The sequence below is a fragment of the Rhinopithecus roxellana genome, chromosome 14 (genome assembly GCF_007565055.1).
Source record: "Rhinopithecus roxellana isolate Shanxi Qingling chromosome 14, ASM756505v1, whole genome shotgun sequence".
Classification (NCBI taxonomy): Eukaryota; Metazoa; Chordata; class Mammalia; order Primates; family Cercopithecidae; genus Rhinopithecus; species Rhinopithecus roxellana.
Window position 1 is genome coordinate 61,211,802 of NC_044562.1, and position 6,000 is coordinate 61,217,801.

The 6,000-nt window shown below is 52.1% G+C and overlaps 1 protein-coding gene and 1 long non-coding RNA gene across 2 annotated transcripts in view; one reads left to right on the forward strand and one right to left on the reverse strand.

The window, feature by feature from the left end:
• The window catches only part of MLPH (melanophilin), a 66,215-nt gene extending 61,825 nt beyond the window's left edge, over positions 1 to 4,390 (reverse strand). Inside the window, 1 exon segment of the mRNA XM_010357931.2 lies at positions 4,148 to 4,390. The gene's annotated coding sequence lies outside the window, so the exon portion shown is untranslated.
• Positions 4,391 to 4,430: 40 nt separating this feature from the next.
• On the forward strand, positions 4,431 to 5,691 carry LOC115893241. Its single transcript, XR_004053224.1, has 2 exons — positions 4,431 to 4,740; positions 4,830 to 5,691. It is a non-coding gene; the product is annotated as an uncharacterized LOC115893241 (long non-coding RNA).
• Positions 5,692 to 6,000: the final 309 nt, after the last annotated feature.

The following is a 6,000-nucleotide window of genomic DNA, read 5'->3' on the forward strand; positions in this document are numbered from 1 at the left end:
GGTGATGTCTCACTAGTTATTGTTAAGTTCCATGAGAATAGCAACTCTATCTGTTCCCAGCACACGGCGGTTGCTTTTCTGTGCTTGAAGCTCCCTGGTGTGCAGCAGGCTGTGCCAGGGAAGCCCTCAGCCCTTAGATGCTGCAGCTATAGACAGACCAGCTCTGCTCTGGGCACTGAGGCTTTGGGGAATATTTTGTTTGGATGACTGGGAGTTCTGTTGTGAGTAACTGAAAGTTTAAAAACCACCTCATGATTTCAACAAGTTTTCCTTGAGGACTTGAACCTATTTTCTCAGGAACATCAAAGAAAGGGTCCAATTTGTGTGCTTTCAGGGGGAAGTCTAAAAACCACCAAAAAGACTCAATTTTGCTTCTGAATTCTGGGAAGCATCTCCCATCAGGGCTGCTGACCATTTGAAAGTGTTTATCATAAAAATACGAACAAAACTCCCCCTGTGCTGGAGATGTACTTCGATTTCATTGCACAAGAGGTTAATTATGAAAAGTTACATTTTCTGGGCAGATACCATTTACAATAAAAATGTCTACAGAGCTCTCATGGAAGTCAGCCAAAAGAGTCCCTGGCTTATGCCATAAAAATGGGGAAGGATAATTTGTTGATTTTTTTTTTTTTTACACCCACACCTCAACATTTCCACTCTCAAAGGTAAAGAGGAGTGTTTGCATTATAGGAAGAGATTGCCCCAATGCCCTGGGAGCATTCAAACTCTGTTCCTTTACAGTCAGATTTAGGTTCTGGTCAATAAACCCTTACCACAGAACTCATTTTTGATGCTCCCACAGAGCACACACTTTCTGGTTTCTAAAGAATTGGAACAAAAAGTTATTATTTGATGCATGACTGGAGTTCATTCACTTTTATTTTTCATGAGTTCTGAAAAAAAGGGATCATAAGAAGAGCATTCACTGACGTTCTATTTTCAGAATGGATGGACAGTGTGACCATCAGCTGAGGTATTATCATTCCCTCTCTTCTAACGTAGAAGCCAAAATTCCAGGCCTCAGTTTGAGAAACTTAAATCATGATATGTGAGGAAGAAAAGCAAGACAAAAGGAAAAACCTGCTTTTCTTGTCTTGCAACCTTCTTAGAGCAGTCAGTGACCAGTAAGTGAATGGATGAAAAGATCACAGTGCATCACAACCAATGTCCTAGAGGCTGCCTGGATACCTGTCCCTCCCTCTTTCTATCCCCTTTCAAATCTTGGTTTTGTTTCTTGTTTTTTGAGATGAGGTCCCAGTCTGTTGCCCAGGCTGGAGTGTGGTAGTGCAATCATGGCTCACTGTAGCCTCGACCTCCATGGGCTCAGGGAGGTGAGGGCAGAGAACATGCTAGACCCATGAGGAGTGCAGGGCTGCTCTGTGCCTGCCCTAGCTGGGTGAGGTGGGGGTGGGGGCTCCCAGAGTTCGTGTGTTGGGCGAGGGCAGACGCCACCCTGCTCTATCTGTTCCTTGTTCCATTTCTATGTAGATAACGCCTGCTCACGAGGTTCCTGAACAAAACACTTCCCCTTAGTGCCTGTTCCACTGCTCAGATTCAATCATATTTTAACCATTGGAGACAGCCAGACTTCCCCAGTGGTTTAATAGCCATAGTGGGGCAGAGGGAGGGGACACAGGGATTAACAGACAGGGAGGAGAGAGTGGAGCTGGTTTTATAAGATGGATATCCCAGGCTCAGACCGCTGAATTCCAGTGGTGTATCACCTTTATCCATTAAATAGTTGAATTCATTTTTTGGCCAAATTGAAGGGAAATCAGGGTGGGGGCTCCTCCTGGATGAAGAATTGGCTTAACTAGCTCTTGGGCTGGCTGCTTGGAGAGCCTTGGAACAATGGTGATTGTGGGTGATCACTTGCCTGAGCAAACAAACTGGCACGCTAATGACAGCAGGAATGCTCTCTCTGACTCAGCCAAGGCGTGTCGTGTGTGTTATTCTTGCTGATAAAGGGGAGGTGGGAGAGATGACAACTGTGGTGCCCTCTGCCTTAATCCTTTGTGGCTATTTCCCGAATGCTGCTGTCCAGGATGGCCATTGTGGTTATTTCTGTAGGCGGGGCCCATCAGTAGGCACTGACCCCCAGCTCTCATCAGTGGCTAAATGAGCACATTTCCACCCAGAAGGGCCACTCCCTTCCCTACAGGTGAACCAGGCACATCTGTGCTGTAGCCACGAGGGTCTGGAATGGCTCCAGCAGCAAAAGCACTGGGAGGGTGTTCTGCCCCTCAGCCACCTGCCTACCAAGCTGCCATCTCCTCTGCTCTCCCGGTTCTCTGGGGAGTTGGTGGTAAACCTCACTGATAAATGGACATGAGTTCTGCATTTGCACCTAAAGCCTCAGTGCTAGTCTCTACAGCAAGGATGGGTCCCAGGTGAGGCTGCAGAAGGAGGATGGGTCCCAGGTGAGGCTGCAGAAGGAGGATGGGGCTGAGAGGTGGCAGCTGGGTTCCCATCCCAGTTCAGGCACAGCCAGCCCGGCCGCCTGGGACAGATGCCCCTTCTTTCAGGGTCTTAGTTTCCCCATCTGTACCATGGACATTGGCTGAGCTCCAGGACCTCTCTGGCCCTCTCCAGCCCTGGATGATGCCAGGATGTTGAAATTAGGAAGGGGAGTGATGGCGTTGGGATAGTGGGGAGGAGTAGGGGCAAGGGCTGTTCCTCCAGAGGTTGCTTCTGAAAAGAACAAGATGGTTGGCCCTAGAAGAAGGCTGCAGCAACCACTGAGACTGGGGCTCACTTGAGCCGTTGTTACACTGCGGTTGAAAGGCACCAAATTCACTTTTCACATTAGCACACAGGCTCTGGGACACTTCCACCACCTCCAGCCCCTCACTGGGCACACATTCAGCTGGTTTTAATTTTCTCCAAGTCACTCATGCTGTATTCAGCAAGACCCACTGACTCCCCATGTGTGTGCCTGGCACCGCCCCATGTTCTCTAAATGTGTCCTCAGTCAATCTTCTGAGGCACCTGCTGCTGTTCTCTGAGCCTGAGTGAGGGCCAGGAGGACAGTGACCCATGCCTGGTACTTAGATACTGAGGAGCACGGCCCTGGGCGGGGAGGGGGCTGGGCCCAGGAAGGCTGAGACCTTGCTGAGGTCAGCTGAGTCCCACCAGTGAGCAGGTGGAGGGATGGGTTTCTAAGGACAGATGCAGGCCAGCTGGAGGGATGGGTTTCTTAGGACAGATGCAGGCCAGCTGAATCCAAGGCATCATGTCAGCAGCGTGATAGGCTAGTCCAGGACCCTTTTCCTGAGACTTCACAGCCCCCAGCAATGCTGGCCTTTGCACCTGTGGGGAGCCTTGGTCTCCCCCACTGTCATTTCACTCCCTCAGAAAGAAATATGTGAACAACATACCAGTCACACCATCTAAAAACAGGTCCTGTAAAGGCCCCAACCCAAGCTCCGTGTGGAAGAGAGGTGGAGTTTTCAGTGCCAGTTAACGTCAGTGGGACGCGGTGTTAAAGCCTGTGGAATTTTTGGGGATTTACAAGTGAGATTCCGTTCCTGTAGGGACCTGGGGCCAGGGCAGGGACCGAGCCCACAGGTGCTCACAGCTCACAGACCCTTTCCACATCTCTACTTCCCACATCTCCCCGGCGGGCCCAGGGAGTCTGTCTGCAAACAAAAGGTGATTCCAATAAAACAGACTTTTAGATACCCAAAGGAAGCCGGGTGCCTCCTCCCATGCCAAGATCATCCGGCCTCTTACTCACCCCAAGACCAGCTCCTGGGCCGGGAGGAAGCCTTTCCCCTGGGGCCAGCCTGCTTGGCATCAGCAGCCTTGGCCCAGTCTGCATGACAGACTCGCAATGGAGGCAATGGAGCTTCTGATTAAAATCAACCGTTTTGCCCAAAATGGGGATACCCCACCACCCCACTTCGACTCGTGCCCGCACCCAGACCAGTCTGCTCAAAGAATCCAGGTGAAGCCTGGGGACTAAGGCTGGGTGGCTGGGAACGCGCTGTCCTCACCAGCCTGGACCAAGGCAGGGAGGCTGGCGGCTGGGGGCGGTTTCATACCAGTGGGTCTGCACGCGCGACACCGCGCACTCCCCAAAGCCTAAGCCCTCAGTCCTGGGTGCCACCCTAGCCCCGCTGTTCCCTCTTCTCGGTGCACTCACCGGACCCTCTCCGGGGGACGCTCAGTCCTTGGTCCAGCACCTGGGAGAGAAAGGAGGGCGACGAAGCAGGGCGTCAGGTCAGGGCGCCGGGGCAAGGCTGGATAATGGGGGCAAGCAGAGCGGCTGGCTCGCGCCTGGATCTCGGGGCAGGCGGGCAGCTGGCCAGGTCCCGGCGCCTCCTGCCCGAACCACGTGGGCTGCGCCCAGCTCCGCCCAGCTCCGGGAGCGCGGACACTTCTGGATGCCCTGCGAGGCCGAGGGCGGGACGTTCACCTGGGGCGCCCGCGCAGGGAGCGCCAGTGCGGGGGAGAGCCCCGGATACTCGCCCCCAGGTCAGTTAGGGGAGAAAGACGGCGGCGGGGTGGGGAAGGTTCAGCACACAGCTGCGATTCCCGTGAGTTGCGGCGACTTTGCGTGGGTGACATTGCGCCGCGGTCCTGCCTTGGGCACGGTGGACCCGCTTGCTGAGCGCGCTATAGAACGCGCGGCACAACGTCGAAACTTCTAACTCTGCCAGGAGAGCGCTATTTACTTCGGCTTTACAGATGGGGAAACTGAGGCTCAGAAACGCGCCCTACCAAAGCCACCGACCAGTAAGTGGCAACGCCAAATAATAAGTGGGATTTTAAGCCCAGGGCTTTCTGCTGCAGAGCGCATGCCCTCACCCCTTCGATTCTGCCAGGCATCAGGACCAGGAGGGTCCCGCAGCCGCGGGCAACCCCGATGCGGAGAGGAGACCGAGGCCTTGCCCGCCAAGGAAAAGTCAAGATCCGTGGGCAAATGGGGCAGATGTGGAAGCCAGGACGCGCGGCGCGGCGGTTCCAGGACCGAGGACGCGCTGCGGGGGACGCCTGGGAGCTCCGCGCCGCTGCGCTCTCCTCCTGGACTCTAGAGCCGTCCTTTGGGTGCTCAGTGGGGCCCGCGAACTCAGAGGGTCCCAAGGCCAGCCGCCGTCTCCAGTCCGCCACGCCTGCCTGTCCTTCCGAATTCCAATGAACATTAGGGAATTGCCCTCCTCCCTCATCCTCCAGGACTGGGCGCTTCAGAACTTTCTCTCCCTCCTCCTCCCTCTCCCTTGTCATTTAAGAACTTACATTCTCTTCTTCAGGAACTGCTTTTGCAATTCAGTTTTCGTACCTGCAAAATGATAGGAATAAAGCCATCAGGTGAACAGATACTACTATCTCCATTTAACAGAAGAGGAAACGAAACCTTATAGCATTGTTGTGATATCACATTAGATTATTTGTAAACAGCTTTCAAAAGGCTGCAAAAGAATAAAAAAGAATGTTGTTGCCTGCTGAGCCCTGGGGAACACTGTAGGTGAATCAGGGTATTTCGGGTCCCTGGGCTGCCTTGGGACAGGTGCTGTCACCAAACACCATCGATTGTTGAGTGTGAGCCCTGGAATGGGGTGAAGCTTACACTGAAGCCGGCGCTTCCACATCCCACATGATCTGGTGTTTATGTTTTTCATTTCCTTACCTCCTTGCCATATACCTTACTGTTTGTTGCTTGTAAGATTAGTAAAACCCTTAAGAGTTGATGTGGGGACTTAATTTCCTTAAGGGCAGAAGTTTTTTTTTTTTTTTTTTTTTTAAGTTTTTAATACTTTAGTGCTTATTTATTTGAACTAGTGGTTTTAAAAAATATACAACTGACACATGCTGATATATAAGGTATATAGTAAAGAATATAAGGAATATAAAATGAAAAGCCAATTTCTCTCTTATTCTACTACCAACCTCTATGACCTGAAAGCAATCATTATTAATGGTGTCTTGTGTATTCTTTCTGAATTGTGTGTGTGCGCGTGTCTGTGGTTAAGCATGTGGGCTCAAACCAACTGCAAG